The 19,152-nt window shown below is 45.2% G+C and overlaps 2 long non-coding RNA genes across 2 annotated transcripts in view; both read right to left on the reverse strand.

The window, feature by feature from the left end:
* Nucleotides 1-19,152, reverse strand: part of LOC102902095 — a 351,245-nt gene that overhangs the window by 209,003 nt on the left and 123,090 nt on the right. The window lies entirely within an intron of this gene.
* Nucleotides 508-15,113, reverse strand: LOC111561744. Its single transcript, XR_002744503.2, has 3 exons — nucleotides 14,498-15,113; nucleotides 13,066-13,176; nucleotides 508-714 (listed from the first exon to the last, which is right to left on the reverse strand). It is a non-coding gene; the product is annotated as an uncharacterized LOC111561744 (long non-coding RNA).

The raw sequence follows: 19,152 nt of genomic DNA on the forward strand, positions 1-19,152 counted from the left end.
CAAATCTACAAAATGAGATAATTATATCTTCCTCAAAGAGCTATACTCAAGGTTAAATGAAATCGCACAAAGGGCAATGCTTGTAAAATCTCTTTAAAAGATGCCCTCCCTTTTTTTATGATAAGCTCGCGCAGCACGTCCCCTACATCAAAGTAGAGAAATAGAAAAACCCAAATGCTACCTTATATTTTCATGGCATACGTTAGTGTTTCTGGACATTGTTGCATTTGATTTGGTTTACTGATATGTGAGTGAAACTCCACTCCCCAAGTATTTACGAACATTTAAGAGTACCTACCTCATTGTGTTGCTCTTGGGATTAAGCGAATTAATACATTCAAAGGTTTAGAAGAGTTATTTATTATTATTTACCAGTTATTATATGATCATGATGATTGTACACCATGTGCTTTGTTAGCTGCTAAGAACATGGAGATGAACAGACACAGATGTTCTCCTCTAGAAGGGCCCAGGCATCTTACTGACATCCTTTAAAGACACACGAAAGGAAACTCAGAAAAGTCATTTACTCGCTAAGGTTGTGAGTGGATACATGACAGGGAAAGGACTCCAACCCAAACCCCAAACATTCTCTCCCTCGGATGTCCATGTTCTCGCACCACAGTATCAGATAATGTTATTTGATTTCAGCTCTCCCCCAATGTGATCTTGACCTTTACTACCAACCATTTCCATGACTCCTGCCTCCAGATGCTGCTTGGGTTTCAAGTATGGAGATAAAGAGAAAGAGGGTTTAAAAAATTATATATATGTATAAAATGTATAATTATATAACATTATGTATTTTTATACAAACATATATAATTATATATAATTATGTGTTATAAAATGCATAATTTATAAATACATACTATGTTTATATTATATTATTACTACAATATGTACCTTTTTATACATTATGTATTTATAAATATAAGTTATATATACATTATATATAATTATATAAATATAATTTTGTACATACACACACACACACACACACACACACACACACACACACACATATATACATGAAAGAGAAAGTCTGTTGTTTACAAGGCACCTGTTTACAAGGCACCGAACTAGAGATCCTTTTACTAGATACCTTCACAGGTCCCACTTATGATGAGTATTACTGCCCTAATTATGACGCTTAAAACCAATTCTTAGAAAAGACCCTATATTTCCCAGGTAGCTGGTCGGTCCGGGACCCAGGCCCCTCCTGAGTCACAGCCCCTACTCAAACCCCCACATCATCTATAAGGATTTCGGATTTGCTCTGTCCAGCTCTTCACTGCATTCTTATGGAGCAGCTTTGAGGTGCCAGTCCTGTGCTAGGGATTCAGAGATGTGAACGACATTGTCCGGCCCTCAGAGAGAACAAAGACAAATAATGATAGAAGAGGAGAAAATAAAAGTGTGTTGTTCATCAGGAGTCCCGAAGGTGAGACCATTAGAATGGCGTCACACTCGCTTGTGACACGAGAAAAGACTATGTGGGGAAGGACATAAGAGGCACTCAGCAAGTGCCTGAGCAGATGGAACCTGGACAACCAAACAGAGAGGGCAGCTTGTGGGAAGAAGTCCCTGTTCTACCAGCCACTCAAGTAACTTTTCCTCTAGGCATCTCACTCCACACTATGTGTTGAGGACCTACTCAGTGCTTAGTACTATTTTTATAAGCATAAGTCCTAGTGCATCAAAGAACTCACCATCTGGTAAGAAATCAAACAAGGCAATGTAAAGACTACACTCCAATGAATCAAATATGTAAATGTGACCAGCGCACATAGGGGACTCAAGAGCTGCATTTGAAAAAGGAACTTTGTATGTCTCTCCCCTGCTCGGTGGGGTAATCTTTCCTATATACTCCCGGATGAAAGCTGAGGCAGGCCCCCGACTCCCTTGTTCACTCTTAGATAATCGAATGTTCAGTAGCCCTTTAAAATCCTTAAGTAAGGGATGCCTGGCTGGCTCAGTCGGACGAGCATGTGACTCTTGATCTTGGTGAGCCCCATGTTGGGTATAAAGAATACTAAAAAAAAGAATAATAAATAAACTGGGTTTTACAAATCCTTAAGTAAAATCTCATTTCAGTAAAGTCAACGTAATAGGCAAAGCTTCCAACTTTGTAGAACATGAATACTTTCTCCTCCTCTGTCTCTGGTTTAGTGCAGTCCAGGGGACTGTACCCTTTCATATCCCAGCTCCTCCTCCCACAACTCTGCTACCTCTGGTCTGCGGACACATCCTGGGGTTGGACTGGTAGAGGGACAAAGAGAGAAGAGAACATGGTAAAGGGCAGCACCGGAGAACTTCCACTTCACAAGTATTGTCATAAACCAGCGCTCACTCTCTGCTCCTGGTGCCTCATTAAAGACGATTAAAGCTGGGGGCCGCCTGGGTGGTTCAGTTGGCTAAGCATCTGACTCTTGATTTTGGCTCAGATCATGATCTCACAGTTCGTGGATTCGAGCCCCTTGTCGGGCTCTGTGTGGACAGCGTGGAGCCTGCTTGGGATTCTCCCTCTCCCTCCCTCTCTGCCCCTTCCCTGCTTGCTCTTTTTCTCTCCCTCAAAATAAATAAATTTTAAAAACAACTAAAAAAAAAAAGATTAAAGCTGGGAGAAGAACTGGGATTTGCAACCTTTGTTTAGACCCTCAATGGGAGCACTAGATGATACTTGTGATAGGTTCCCCTCAGCTGGCTGTCCCCTTCCCACACCCCGTCCCCTTGTTCCAGCAATCCGGTTCATGCGGACTCCCTAGTTAGTTCTCCCTCCCTAGTAGGTGGTTTGCGTAGAACTTTGCGTGGCTCCAGGCCTGCATTCTCTCCCACATGGTCTGTATATATTCTTCCAGAAATACCCAGCAGCTCTGACCTAACAGAATCTGAGAGGCAGGCCAATCCAGGGCCACCAGCCCTCCTCTCCATGGCCATGGCCACGAGTGGCTAGCTATCCCAGGCAGGAGGCAGAGCCAGCCCCCTCTGTCACTGTCACTTCAGAGGACTCTTACCAATCACTCCAGATGGCCCCACAGAAGCCCTCACACTGGTTTTGAAGGAAGGGTGATGTGCCCTTCCCCGACCCTACCCCTGCAGGACTGGGATTCAGGGCACCCCTCACACCAAAGACGTTTTCCTCACAAATCTTCTTTTAGCCTGCAATCTTCATCTCCAATCTTCTATGTCCCCAGTGTGGCGCAGGATCCAAGAGCCAAAGAACTGATTGAGGGCTGTCTCCTTTGGAAACTCCACACTTGGTGAATGCAGCCTTTTTTTTTTTTTTTTTTTTTGGGACAGAGAGAGACAGAGCATGAACAGGGGAGGGGCAGAGAGAGAGGGAGACACAGAATCGGAAACAGGCTCCAGGCTCTGAGCCATCAGCCCAGAGCCTGACGCGGGGCTCGAACTCACGGACCGCGAGATCGTGACCTGGCTGAAGTCGGACGCTTAACCGACTGCGCCACCCAGGCGCCCCTGAATGCAGCCTTTAACGTGGCCCACTTCCACCTGAACACCCTCTCCTATAAACAAGTCACGCGTGCCCCCACTTTTCACATTAGGCAGCACCCCGTGTGGCAATCATGTTCCAAGTCGGCGCTCACGTGGGCTCGTTCCTCTGAAAACAATTCTTTCTGGCTCCAGTCCCACCTCCTCAGGTTGTCTCTCCCAACGGTCTCAGCAGTCGGTGACATTCCGCCCCACTACTCTCCTGCACCCCGCGAGGTGGCACCAAGTCTCCCTTGCGTGTAACAGGCCCCACGTGATTAATTTTTGATCCGTCGACTTGAAGACACTGTTGACTGTAGCCGTACGGCATTAGCTGCTCCCACTGTATCCACTGCCCATCTTCCTGGAAGATGCTCATTCAGCATCCATTCATGCATGGAGCAGTGGAGACCACGTACCTTGCACCAAAGCTATTTTGCCCTTAAGGGGTTCCTCTGCTGCAAATAGAGGGAATTAATCTTTCTTAAACCTCGATATGTCAGGTACCGATCATTTCACTTACTTCCCAAAATAACCCTCAGGAATATGTATCACTTTACCACTCTTCCAGATAGGAAAACTCAGATTCAAGCAGGTTAAGTAACCCGCCTGAAGACACACAGCATCTAAACGGTGGAGTTAAGTTTAAGTACCTTTGACTCCAAAACCCATGGGCCATAATAAAAGGAGAAGTCAGTCACAAGACAGGAGACGTGGGGTTCATCCCAACCCTGTCATTAATTTGACTGTGGCCTTGGATCATTTCCATCTCCTGTCTGAGCCTGAGTCTCCTTATCTGTAGGTGAAGGAGCCAGATACAGTGACCACTCCTGCCCTTCCAACTTGCAGAGCTCTGAGCTACTGAGAGGTGCTTATGTTAGTCACATTGGCTGGCACAGATGTTTTAATTCAGAATTTCCCTTGTGGTAATCAATCTCATCTTGTTATTTCCTGCCTGCACTACTAACCTCCTTCATTTGGGATCATTTGTATTGCTTTTTTGTGTTACTCATGTTTATAGAGGGCCTGATTTAGCATCATCTGCAAATTTCATCAAAGGGCGTCTCTTCACCACCTAGGGAAACTTAATGGGCCAAGTGAAATGCCAATGGCAGGGCTTGCGTCCTCATCACTTTCTTCCTCCTTACGTGTTTCTCTAAATAACGGCCCTCCAAGTGGGTTAGTGCTATTCTGAAAACCTGTAGCTTTGGGTGGGCTGGACCTGGGCAGAAAGCTTGTGAATTACTTAACCTTTACCTAACCTTTCTGGACTTCAGTTCCTTCATCTAGGAAACAGGAATCATTACACCCACCTCAAAGGGCTGTTTGAAGTATTAGAATTAAGGGTGGAATACGGAACGGTCCAATCCAGGGCACAGAACAAGTTACTCCCCTCCCATCTTCCCCATCACTAAGGCTTTGATGGCTAATGGCCATCCAGAAAACAGCTTTCGAAAGAGGTTCTCTCTTTATCTGAATAGCATTATGGGAAGTTTTCCTGCAATGCCATATAATATTGCCTATATGTCTCTTAACACCTCTTAGACCTATAATGCGTACCGCTGGCCTACAAATAAAGAAGGAAAACAAAATCTCAGGTCTCCCTGATGGGGAGTGACCCTGGAAAGGTTTTTTAATCTTGCTAAGCCTCTTTTTATTAGTCTTCTCTAAGTTTCTACAGTTTTCCATGGCTGTGAGGATTAAATGGAGTACTGCAGGTATAACGCTGGGCCACAGCAGGTAGTTCATACGGCACATCAGATGGCACTGTATTTGAATGCCCTCTGCTATTTACTAACTTGAAGGCCCCTTTGAGGTCTGATTTCAACATCTACCAAAAGGGGATTGTGATTCTTATGTTTAACGTGGTTGCGCAGGTCCACGCAGTACCGCTGGTGGGTATGCCCAACACCCGGAAAGCGCTCGTATCTGGTAAGACTTCTTCCCCCACTTTTCCCGAATGCTTCTGAATTGTGTTGTCATGGTTAAGAAGCGCTAAAGAGTATGTTAAAGAGAGAGAGAGAGAGAGAATGAGGTAGAGATGCACAAAGGCCAAACAAGTGACATGTATCCTTCTTTTGGAGGGTTCCTAAGAGTTAAACTTGGGGCGGGGTTCAAATATCAAGATGGTTCTGCATAGACAAAAACTTTACGAGGCGATCACATTTGGTTCATATCAAAATCACTCAGATCCAAAGATGCATTCCAAGCAGTTGACATCCATTTCAGTTGGATGCTAATTCCATTTTAAAAATTAATCCAAACTTGACAAGAAGCTGATCTCATGTAGCTCATCAGGACATCCCACTCCCATTCGGTTTCCTGGGAAGGAAACGGGGAGCCTGGCTGTCAAAGCCAGAGCTGAAGACACGCCTTTCCCTCATTTCAGCTGAAATACGCATTTCAGAAAGGACTGAAACAGCCTGGTTGAGTCTCATAAATCACTGCTGCCACGGCCTTGTTGCCTTTCAGTTGAGATTTACCAAAAAACAAAAGCACTCATGTCCTTTCCTGCAATCATTGGATCCGAGAGCCCCAGCGCCAGAAGTGCCTCCGAAAGCTTGCCTCTTCCCTCCCCATCAACCCCTCGCATCTAAAAGTCACCAAAGCCCACCATCCTGTCCTCCTGCCGTTTGCCAAACCCATCTCTCCAACTTTACTCCAGCTTTTGCTCCCTTGGTCAACACTTCTCACTTAGACTACTGCAGTCAAGTCCCAAATCTTCTGGACTCTGCTCGTCCATCCTCTAGACTGCAGTCAACATCTTTACGATACGCCAACGTGACCATACTACCCCTTGTTTACAAGCTCCCAGTGGCTCCCTTCAGGATCGAGTACAAAATGCCCACCTTCACCGCGGACAACGGGCATGTTCTGGCCCCCATCTATCTCTTCAGATCCCTCCTCTGCCACTGCCCCCCCCCTTACACTTTGTACCCCAGCCATAATTCACTTTGAACGACTGTTTTGCTCCTGGAATGCTTTAATAAACCTGGAACTACCTGAGAGCCCTATGTGCTCTTCACAACTACATAAATATAATCTCCTTCTGAAGGCCTTTCCTGACTTCTCTCCACCCCCAAGCACAGTTATCTGCTCTCCTGTCCGTGGCCCCACACACTGGGCATCCACTCTGTTTACACTGTTTTAGAATTATCAGTGCACATGTCTGTTGTCCCCACTATGCTTTGAATCCCTCGAACGCTAAAGCCATGCAGTAGTACCTTGGATTCCCATGTTCACAGAGTAGGTGTATATGCACTCACAGTCTATAAATATTCAGACTCCCTACCATGTGCGTAACTAGGAATCTAGAGATGAACAGATAGGCTGTACTCAAAGCCCCTACAGCCTGGAGGCACAGCCAATATACGGAGGCAAATAATAACACAATGTGACATGTGACTCTAAATAGAGTCCCAAGGAGAGGCCCTAAATACTCTCAGTTGGGAGAGAGGGGATTATATAAGTTATTTCCTTTATGAATTGCATTTGGACTTTTAGAATTTCAGGTCTACGGTTCAAGATGTCAGACTGGACATGGCTCCCAGACAAGACCCCATTGAACAGCTAACAAAGATGTACAAAATAGAATACATAAATCCTTGGAAGTACTGGTTAACAAACAAAACAAAACAAGCAGGTACAATTCACACACAAATCTCTGAAGGGTAAAGAGCAAATGGAATTACTAAGGCATAAGCTAGAGCACAAGAGGTCAGTGACAGACACAGACAGAAGACTGGAGTGAGTGTGTGACCCAGTGCAACCTAGTAGAGCCCTAGAAAGGCTTTAGAACAGAAGTGAGCAGGCCTGGGGAACCAGAGAGGGCTATGGGATGGCCATGATGAAAGAATCAAGACTACCCTGGGAAGAGCCAACAGTCTGCATGAGGGCTGGGAATGAGGGCAGGGAAGAGTTCAGGGTAAATCCACAAGCCCATCTTGAGCTGAAGAAAGAGAAGAAAGATGTTCCACCCAGTCAGAAATGTGCTGCAGTGCTCAAACCCCACAGCGCACTCCCTTTCACCACGGAAATTGTGGGAGCTCAAGCGACCCGCTCTGCTCCCCGCCATGCCCAATAAGAACCAGCCTGCCATTCAAGGGGACCTGCTCATCTACACAGAGCTTTTTGGATAAATGGACCACGATCACCAAGGGAAACCGTGCCATCCAGCTGCCTATGCTGTCAGGCAAGAGAGTCACAAATAAAAGTAAGCCAACTGAGGGTGCCAGGACGGCTCAGTTGGTTAAGCGTCCGATTCTTGATTTAGGCTTAGATCATGATCCCAGGGTCATGAGATTGAGCCCCACATCAGGCTCAGCACTGGGCACAGAGCCTGCTTGGGATTCTCTCTCTCTCTCCCTTTGCCCCTCCCCGCCACCCCCCCCCCACACACACACTCTCTCCCCCCGCCTCTAAAAATAGTAATTAAAAAAATGTAAGCCAACTAGGTCAACATTTGAGGAAAACTGATGAGAAAGAGAAATCCCAAGACTGAAAAAATGCACAGAGTGGATCCTGGAGGCAACAGACATAAGCAAGAAACGGAAGAGAATTTTCAAAGCACATTTCATCAGAAAGCTCACAGGAATTTGGAAAGTTAGTGCCGCCATGAGAAACAGGCAGTGAAGCGTCACTGGAAATGTGAACTATGTTCATCAACATGCCAAAAATTTAGCAGTGGGGCCAAATAAGAGGTTGGTAATGGCTAGAGACCAAATGAGTCCTCTGGGAGATGAAGTCAAGGCAATCCCATGACACAGGTACCAGAAGACAAGGAGGAGGGAAATACGAGAAAATTACAAGTTAAACTAAATGGAGAATGGGTCCAGAAGACTCAGAATTCCTCTAAGGGGATGTTAGTGAAAGCCACGGAGTGGTGCCGATATTGAAGAAAAAAAATAGGAAAAAAAAAAAAAAGAAAGAAAGAAAACATACTCCTTGTCCTTAAAAAGAGATTTGAGTCTTAGGTTGAAAGGATCATTTCAGGATCATATCAGCATGATAGACATAAGCAAAGCAAACAACAAAAATGAAAATGCACTCCCAGTCATGATCTGATGAAATTTCAAGCAAGACACTTCTAAAAGATGCCAGGGGATCTGGCAGTAAATGCACCTGAAAAGGACAAAGGATCAGACTGCGTACAGATCTTGTGTCAATAGTTATTGGCCCCAGAGCACATGGAGGAGTGTCTATGAAGTTATGAGAGAACATGCTTTTGAATCTAGAACTTTACAACCAGTGTGAAACTAATTTGAGAATTTCCAAAATGTGGGCGGGGGGAGGGAATCCAAAAGATTATATACCAGGCAAAGAATGACTCTCCCCACAATTAGGAGTCCACATCCTAATTCCAGAAACCTATGACTATGTCACCCCACACGGACTTGCAGATATAAACAAATTAAGGACCCTGACAGGGGTCACTGCAAGTGGGAAACCTTTTCCTTCATGGTCAGAGAGAGATATGACTGGAGAAGAATGGTCAGAGAGATGTCACAATGCTGGCTTTGAAGACGGAGGAATGCAGCCCAGGGCCAAAGGATGCAAGAAACATCTAGAATCCAGAAAAGGCAAGGAAACAGATTTTCCCTGAGTGTCTCCAAAAATGAATCCAGCTCTGCCAATATTTTGATTTTAGCCTAGTGAGACCTATGTCAGACATCTAACCTACAGAAGTGTTAAGATAATAAATGTGTGTTGTTTTAAGTCACCAAGTTTGCAGTGATGTGTTACAGCAGCAACAGGAAACTGTACAGTTCCCTCCCACACTCCTCTTCTGAAAACCATTACTTGGGAATATACTATAGCAGACTGAAAAAGGAAGCTAAGAAATATAAATAAATATGATGCAAGAAACAGTGGAACTAATCCAGAAGGAAAACGTACAAGGTGGATTTACAGCTGTGCAATAAATCCAGCAAGCATTTTATCAAAATTAGACGAGAAAGCCAGAAGGCTCTCTGAAAAAAATATCTTAAGGAGAGAGTGAACTCCACAGCAAAAGCACAGACTAAGAGGCCCGATGACCTCAAATATGTGATGACTACATTTGCATATTCTACAATTTTTTTTCAAAAGATGCACGAGGAACTTTGGGAAAAATCAAAAGTTGTACAGAAGTCATGATCCAAATACACACAAATTAAATAACCGAGAGTAAGAAAAGATCATCTATTTACCCAATAGGACAGGAATATTTCTCTTCATGCGCCATAGCTTAGAATTACCATTTCTTCTTCATGGGCTCAATAACACTTCTATATTCTATATCAACTACTATTTACCCAATTACAATATTTGAGATGCTTTTGGCGGGGGTGATTAGAATTAACCTACAGACAAAGCAGGTGAGATTTAGTTATAATTATAGTACCAAACACAATTGGTATCAACACTGACAGGAGGAAAATAATGTTGACCATCAGGAGTTAGGGCAGGGGGGAGGTGAGGGGGCAGAAAGTATAGGTCCAATAGTGTCCTCCTGTTACATGATGGGAAGTCGGGAGCACTATCTAAATGACTGATAAAATAAAAGTTTAAGGATGGATAGATTTTTTAAAGCAAAATACAGCTGGCATCCCATATTAAATTAGTCTCAGGTATACAACATAGTGATTCAACAATTATATACATTACAAAATGCTCTCCAAGATAAGTGTAGCTACGGTCACCATACAAAGTTTTTACTATACTATTGACTGTATTCCCTATGCTGTACTTTTCATCCTCATGACTTATCTATTTTATAACTGGAAGTTTGTACCTCTTAAGCCCCTTCACCTATTTCACCTACCCACCCTCACCCCCACCTCTGACAACCCCCAGTTTGTATGTATAATTGTATATACATAAGTATATATTTTTTAACTCATAACCATTCATTTAACGAACATTCATTGAGTGACTCTCTCCGCCAGTCACCTTCCTGTGCATGAGGAATCTAACAGCGAACAAAATAGATAAAACCCTTTTTATCACAGAGTTTACATTCTAGTGAGGAGAGATAGATTATAAATGAATGCATGACTTATCTAGTGAGTTAGATGGCAGTCAATGCTGCAAAGCAGGAGTCAGTGAACTTTTTCTGTCAAAAGTCAGATACAGAGTAAATATTTTAGGTTTGCAGGCCAGAAGTTCTCTGTTACAAATACTTTGTCATTATAGCGGGGAAAGCAGCTGTAAGCAATACATAAATAAATGTATGTGGCTTTGTTCCAATAAAACTTTATTTATAAAAGTAAGCAGTGGGCCGGATTTGATCCATGGCCTAGAGGCCATACTTTGTATATCTTTTCTATACAGAAAAAGCAAAGAGGGACAGGCGCTAGGGAAAGCCATAGACAGATGGGGTGCCATCTTAAATACAGAGAGGACAGAAAGTCTCCGGAGAAATGATACTCGGGAAATGATCTGAAGGACGGAAGAGAGTGAGCCTTACAAATACCTCGGGAGTGTTCTAGGCAGAAGGAACTGCAAGTACAAAGAAGGAGGGGGGAGCATGCAACCTAGAGACCAGAGACCCTGAGGCTGGAACAAGAGGAGGGAAGAGGAGTATAAGACACAGGCCCCAGAAGCGAGGGAGGATGAGTATGTGGGTTGTGGGGACGATCCTGCAGTAAAAGTGTAGTCGTCAGCCAGCAGGACTCATTACCCAGGATCAGAATCTGCACTTTAACAAGACCCACAGGTGAACCCTATGCACCTTAAAGTTTGAAAAGCACCCTATGGAGCCTCCTTGGCCATCTTAAGGACTCTGGCCTTTATTCTGAATAAGAATCAACCACTGGCTTGGGGCGCCTGGGTGGCTCAGTCGGTTAAGTGGCCGACTTCGGCTCAGGTCATGATCTCGCGGTCCGTGAGTTCGAGCCCCGCGTCGGGCTCTGTGCTGACCGCTCAGAGCCTGGAGCCTGTTTCGGATTCTGTGTCTCCCTCTCTCTCTGCCCCTCCCCCGTTCATGCTCTGTCTCTCTCTGTCTCAAAAATAAATAAACGTTAAAAAAAAAAAAGAATCAACCACTGGCTGAACAGAGGAGTAACCTGATCTGATACCCATGTTAAAAGAACTTCTCTGACTAGTATTTTGTACTTACACTACAGGAGGGCAGGGGTGGAAGCAGGAAGACAAGTTAGAATATCTCAATAATTCAAGTGAGAGACGACCATGATTTGGACAAGGGGAGGTAATGAGAAGTGGCTGGGGTCTGGGTATAGTTTGGGGTAAAGTCAATAGGATTTTCCATCATTTGGGGCTTGAGGCATGAGGGGGTCACAAAAGGAGTGAGGAAAGGGAGATGACGGTAAGATCTGGGCACTTAGCAACTGCAAAGACGAATCTGGCATTTACTGAGTGGGGAAGACTGGGCGGGCGAGTGGGTTGCAGGGGGCAGGGAGGGGTGGGGCCCAAGACCATGGGTTTCACCGGAGACATTTCAAGTTTGAGATGTCTGTTAGATACCCAGGTGGAGATCTCAAGCAAGCAGTTGGATGTACAAGTCTGGGGGTCAGTAGAGAGGGCCACTTACTTGAAATGCTAAAAATAACTTCAAGAACTAAAACTGATAGCATGAGACATGGAGAGCGAAAAGGCATTCTGGAAGTAGAGCAATGACCTAAATCTTTCACTGCAGGAATCAACAAATACTATTGAAGTTTGAGAGATTAAATAACACCATACAAGCATATGAGTTAGAGTTATAGTAGTGCCCGGCCTGAAATAAAAACCAGTCGAAAAGAGCTCGTTTACGTTAAGGGAAATGAGCCAGTCACAAAAGGACAAACCCTGCCTGACTCCCCCTACCCAGAGCAGACAAATGGATAGAGACCGGAAGTAAAGGGCTGTGGCCAGAGGTAGAGGGAGGGGGAATGAGGAGTTACTGTTTCATGGGTACAGAGTTTCACTCGGAGTGGGGGAAGATGAAAAACGTTGTAGAGACAGGAGAGGGTGATGGCTGCACATCCACGGGAGTGTAGTTCATGCCACGGAACTGTACATTTAAAAATGGTTACAGGGGCGCCTGGGTGGCGCTGTCGGTTAAGCGTCCGACTTCAGCCAGGTCACGATCTCGCAGTCCGTGAGTTCGAGCCCTGCGTCGGGCTCTGGGCTGATGGCTCAGAGCCTGTAGCTAGCCTGTTTCCGATTCTGTGTCTCCCTCTCTCTCTGCCCCTCCCCCGTTCACGCTCTGTCTCTCTCTGTCCCAAAAATAAATAAACGTTGGAAAAAAAAAAATTTTTTTTTTTAAATGGTTACAATGTGGGCCACCTGGGTGGCTCAGCCGGTTAAATGTCTGACTTTGGCTCCGGTCATGGTCGTGCAAGTTTGTGGATTTGAGCCCCATGTCCGGGTGTCTGCTGTGAATGTGGAGCCTGCTTCAGATCCTCTGTCTCCCTCTCTCCCTGCCCCTCCCCACTTTCTCTCCCTCTCCTTCTCTCTCTCTCAATTTGAAATAAAAATTTTTTAAAAATGGTTAAAATGGTAAATCTTCTGAGCATTTCACCACAACACATTTTTTTAAATTTTTATAAACTCACAGAGCGAGCACACACACAAAGAGAAATAAATTGTTACCTCGCGGGATGGGAGACGAGGACAGAGCGGGAAAAGGAGATTTCTGCTTTGTGTTTTGCACTTTTCTGAACTGTTTGGATTCTTTAGCCAGATGCACACATTATTTTCATACTTAAAAAGAAAACATTTTAAAAGAATGAGGATGCAGAGGGAGAGTTTCAACCCGTGTTTCTGCTTGACTTGCAACTCAATTTCTCAACACACTATTTTATAGAAGCTGATTTCCAAGAAGCCTTCAAAGCCCCTTTTTATTATTATTATTACTAGAAGCCATTCCCTTGGAAGCAGACACTTGTGATTTTCCGACGGAGCTCACATTCAAAGCCTCGGAGGGTAAGCGCACTTGGAAACCTACTCGGCACAGCCGCCTGCCTTTGAACTGCCATGTTTTCCAGGGCCCTTCACGCATCCAGTTGGCTTCCCATCCAACACATCCATTAGGCAGCCAGTATTTACTGAGTCGCCCATGGGGGTGGCCAGAATCTGCTGGAGCATGCCCATGATAGAAAGCCTCCCACCAGCAAAGCAAGATCTCCAGAAATTCCCAGACTACAGCTGCTCATCGCCCAGGCTCCGACCAACAGCCTATATGATGTCAATTTGAAGGCCTCTAATACATCCTTCTCATCTTACAGAATTTACCAGAAATTTTAATTTTTTTAAATTTTTTTTAACGTTTATTCACTTTTTTTTTAATTTTTTTTTTAACATTTATTTATTTTTTAGACAGAGAGAGACAGAGCATGAATGGGGGGAGGGCCAGAGAGAAAGGGAGACACAGAATCTGAAGCAGGTTCCAGGCTCTGGGCTGTCAGCACAGAGCCTGATGCGGGGCTCGAACTCACGGACCGCGAGATCGTGACCTGGCTGAAGTCGGACGCTCAACCGACTGAGCCACCCAGGCGCCCCCGTTTATTCACTTTTGAGAGACAGAGAGAGACAGAGCGTGAGCAAGGGAGGGGCACTGAGAGAGGGAGACACAGAATCTGAAACAGGCTCCGGGCTCTGAGCTGTCAGCACAGAGTCCAGTGCGGGGCTCGAACCCACAAACTGTGAGATCATGACCTGAGCTGAAGTCAGATGCTTAACCAACTGAGCCACCCAGGTGCCCCCAGAATTTACCAGAAATTTTAGATTCCAGTCACAGGATTCCAGCAATCCAGAGTTAGAAGAGACTTCAGAAATCATACAGTAAAAACCGTTCCTCTTATCAAGGAAGAAATGAGGCTTAAAGATGTGTAATCACACACAACAAGTTAGAAGCAGCAGCCAGACCCAAAAGTAGGTATGACTATCAGGAAACATGCCATGCTCTAGATAAGTCTGAAAGGGTCTCCCAGAATGATAGATCCTGTCTTGTGGGGTTAGGTTGAGAAACAGGTGGTGATTAGGGGACTAGGAAGAAGGGAGGAAGTAGGGAAGGAATACCTACATGTAGGTGAAGCTACCTTGGCAGGGAGTAATAGCATGATGAGTAAGCCAGAACTCTCTGGACTGTGAAGTCATTCAAATGATGCATGGTTTCTCCGTTGATTGACTCTTTTATTCAATGTACGTGCCAGACATTGCTCTATGTGCTATGGAGGTAGATGTGGTACTGCCCTCAAGAGACAGTCCAGCAGGCCAGATGGTTACCATGGCCACCAACAGAGACAGTTGCAACACATTGTGATGAGCATGGAATAGAGCAGTATTTCCTAACCTTTTCTGGCCATAAGAATTACCCATCCCAGGGGCACACGGGTGGCTCAGTCAGTTATGCATCTGACTCTTGATTTCGGCTCAGGTCGCGATCTCATGATTCATGGGATCAAGCTGTGCATCGGGCTCTAAGGTGATGGCACAGAGCTTGCTTACGATTCTCTCTCTCCCTCTCTCTCTGCCCCTCTCCTGCTCACAGGCACACGTTCTCTCTCGCTCTCTCTCTCTCTCTCTCAAATAAAATAAATTAATAAACTTTAAAAAAAAAAGAATTGCCCATCCCAGATTTACTAAGTTTGATTATTCAGGGGCTGATAATCTGCATTTTTACTAAGAGTCCCTCCCCACGCCCTGCCAACCCCAGTAATTCTTTTTTTTTTTATTTTTTTTAAAATTTTTTTTTCAACGTTTATTTATTTTTGGGACAGAGAGAGACAGAGCATGAACGAACCCCAGTAATTCTTATGATCAGTCAGTCTGGCTTTGGAAACATTCAGAGCTGGATTCTAATTCTGATTCAGGCCAATGATGTTACCTGCCTGATGAAATTACCTATCGGGACATTCACCTCTCACCTGCTTCCAAGTTCCTAAGACTGCCTTTTCCAGCTGTCAAGATACAGTCCATTTTATATTGTTGTACAGGTTGTGTACTGCAAAAAGATACCAGTCAAAAGACTGAATGTTTGCTGAGATCCCACCTTGTACTAATTCCTCCACCCAGAGGAAGGGACCCCATTTTTTTTCATCCAAACACTCTTAGCTTTGCCTCCTGTTGAACTGTGTCTTCCCAAAGGGAGTGACTTTCATAATTCTTCAGCCCAGCTAAGGTACTTTTTCCTAATTTGTGCAAAGACCCCAAACAGACCAGCAGGATCCTGAAAACGGTACTGGTACCATTGGCCACTCCCAGAATTCCCTGCTTCAGATGCCTTCTTCATTTCTTCAGGCCCTCTACCAGGCTGGTGTATGAGCCACTTCCTGTGTGAGTCCTTGCCAGTCAACTCAGTCCTCCAAAACAGGACGCAGCACCCCAAGTACTGCTGTCCCTTGCCTAGAACGAGACACACTGTAGCTTGTAATTAACCGTAGGAGTCTTCAACTCAGATCTGAGTTCACTCTTTCATGTGTCACCTGAATAAAGCACTATTTAATGCAGGTTGAAAAGTTTCTCATGCACAACTTTGTTGCAAGGGTTGAACAAGATAACACATGTAACGGTCCTTAGCACGGAGCTGAGGACCTGGCGAGTTCTATTTCCTACGGGCGATCTCATTTGATTTCAACTTCACCATGACCCCTCTGGAGAGCTGTTATTGATATCCCCATCGCGAAAATGAGTAAACTGAATGTTGGGATGGGAAGGCAGTGGTACGGGGCTGATGTCCAAATCCAACTCTAGCTGTCTAATCCGTGCTTTGTCTACTCTTGCCACTAGATCCACACATCAGCTTTCCTCAGGGTTCCGGGTCTGAGGAGAGGAAAGGATAAGATTTCACCCTCAGTTTACAAGTGCACCTCCATTAGGCTCGTGACACAGGTATAATGGCACATAGCCTTTCGATCTTGAGGGCCAACTCGAATGGGTTAGTAATTACTGCTCAGAAGACCATGTCATGAAGGATTGCAAGAGGAAGTCAGAGTACGTAGAGTATCGTGATTGATTAATGATGCCAGCCACGGGAATGGGATCCAGGAATGATGGCAGGCCCTAAGGAGCACACCGCACCCCCTTTCAGGTTTCAAAGTCTGCCCAAAGTCAAGCACACTTGATAAAAAGGGAGGTCCAAGGGTACTAAATAAAGCTGTTAAAGACCATTAGCACCTTATTAAGACCTTTTCCCAGATGCAGCCAGAAACAGCCAAAGAATACAGAATGGGGGAACATTTTGGAGAAAGAGCATAGAGTTGTCTGCAGCATTTAACATGAAGAGCACAAACCCAGTTCTGTCTGTTCGCCTCCTTCTCTCCGAACATCGGGATAGGTGGAAGGAGGGCGCCACGGAATTCTGAAACCTCCTCAAGAGGTCCAGCGGCAGCTTATGTGTGACCCGAGGCAACTAACCTAGGCTCTCCCAGTCTCCGGGGTTCATCTGCAAAGGGCACAGAATGATCTCTCTCCATGGTTTTGTAAGAAGATCAAGTATCTAAAGAAGCTCCAGAGAACTCCACCCCTCAAAGTAGATGCTTGACAAGTTTCATTCCCCACTCCTTCCCTTCCTCCCTTGAAGATCAGGCTTGTTGAGGTATAATTTGCATACAGTAAAATTCATTTATTTCCGACGAACAGCTCCACGAACAGCCGTGTGTAACTACTACCACAGTGGGACATAAAATGCTACTCTCAACCCAGAAAGTTCCTTCATGCCTCTTTCCAGTCCATCCCTCACCCCCACCTCTAGCCCCTGGCGAACACCGATCTTCTTTCTGCCCCTACAGTGTTGGTTTTTGTCGTGACCTATTTTAAAAGCCTAAATCCAAACAGCAAATAATTCTCTTGAGTTTTTCTTTTACATCCTACTCAAAAATAGCTCGGCTCTGACAGCTCAGCTCTCTTTTCCAGGAAAATTCTTCATTAAATAAATGAATTCAATGTGCATATTAAAAACACTCAGCTTCGTATTCCTTCTATTTATAGCCAGAGTTCACCCAGCAGGGGCCCAGCAGGCCTGTCAGGGTCTCCCTGTCCTCTTCAGCCCACACTCTCTCCTCCCAGCCCCAAGGCAGAGCTGGCTGCAGGCCCAGGCGGCACAGGCAAGTCAAAGCGCCAGAAGGGGTTTGGGGAAGTGTTTCCTGGGGAGCGTGATCCTCAGCTTTTCAGCGCAAACTTGAGAACACCCTGGAATGGCCACGGGCGAATGAATGGCCATGTGATAATTAACAGCACCATGGAACAAGGGCAGAAGAAGGAGGGATGGGTAGGGCTATGCATTCTCTAACGTCCTGTCCTGCAAAAGCAGTCCCATGAGCTGAGCGAGACAGATCCCTCCACAATTCCCGGGGTCACCCCCCCCCCACCCTCACCGCATGTGCCAGATCCTGCATTAAGCACAAAAATGAAAGGTGGACACGCAGAGGGAAAAGAACTGGACCTGGTTTCTGTCCACAAAAAACTTACTATCTACTAGAGAGAGAAAACATACAGGGAAGGAAGGAGGAGTTGAGTGGGGGAGGAAGAGCACGAGCTATGGTGCCAAAGGGAGTGAGATTTTAAACCGATCTTGTCATCTGCTGGGCGTGTGACCTTGGGGATGTTGCTTCACCTCTCTGAGCCTCGAGGTTCTCATCCGTAAGCTGGAAATTACACCCACCCTCAGAGGGGTGTTATGTTTAATGAATAAGCAGCTAATGGATATAAAGCCACCTAGTCCAGTTACTGTTACAGACACACCCAGGAACGTGTAGGTACCTTCTTACCTTCCGTGTTAGGGTTCCCCACAAAAGCAGAACCGGTAAGAGATGAGGAAAAAAGAGAGAGAGAGACTCTCTCAATACATATATATTGTAGATGATAATAGATACATAGATAGATACATAGATAGATAATAAGGAATTTGCTCCTGCAATTATGGAGGCTGAGAAATCCCAAGATCCGTAGTCAGCCAGCTAGAGACCCAGAAAGCCAATGATATTGTTCCAGTCTGAGTCTGAAAGTCTGAACACTAGGAGAGCTCATGGCAAAGTTTCAGTCCAAAAGCCAGAGGCTTGAGAATCGGGAAGGTTGATTCTTCAAGTTTGTGTCAAAAGGCAGGTGAAACATGATGTCCCACATCAGCCCTCAGGCAGTCCCCCCCCCCTTGTTGTTGAATTGACTGGATGAGGCCTCCCCACATGAGAGAGGGCAATCTGTTTCGTTCAATTTACCAATTCAAGAATGTTAACGTCATCCAGAAACACCCTTACAAAGACTCAACCAGAAGGATGTCTGATCAAATGTCAGGGCAGCCCGTGGCTGGGTCAAGCTGACACATAAGATTAACCATCACCATTAACCCTCCCAAGAAGGAACTGGTGTTTTAAAGGGGTTAGATCAAGAGCTAGAGTCAGAATGAATGAGAAAAAGCTTACTTCTGACTGAGAGGTGTGGAAGAGATGAGATCTGGATCTTCTCTTCATAACTATCATGGCACCAACCCCTGAGCACCAGGCCCATCCCATAGGACAGGTTTGGGTTTAGTCTCAGACACCCCATCAGTCTCAGCTACATCCCAAGATGTGACCTCTCACTTTCTACTGGCATTACAGTCCCTGTCTTAATTCTACTAATCTGTAGGCTTCTTAAGGATATTGTTCATGACTGATGCAGTCTCCGCCTGGAACATGGCAGAGGGGCAGGAAATACTGGTTGAGTGATATGAAATCTAATCCAACCATTCCGTGCAAGAGA

This window comes from Felis catus, chromosome C1, assembly GCF_018350175.1.
Source record: "Felis catus isolate Fca126 chromosome C1, F.catus_Fca126_mat1.0, whole genome shotgun sequence".
Lineage (NCBI taxonomy): Eukaryota > Metazoa > Chordata > Mammalia > Carnivora > Felidae > Felis > Felis catus.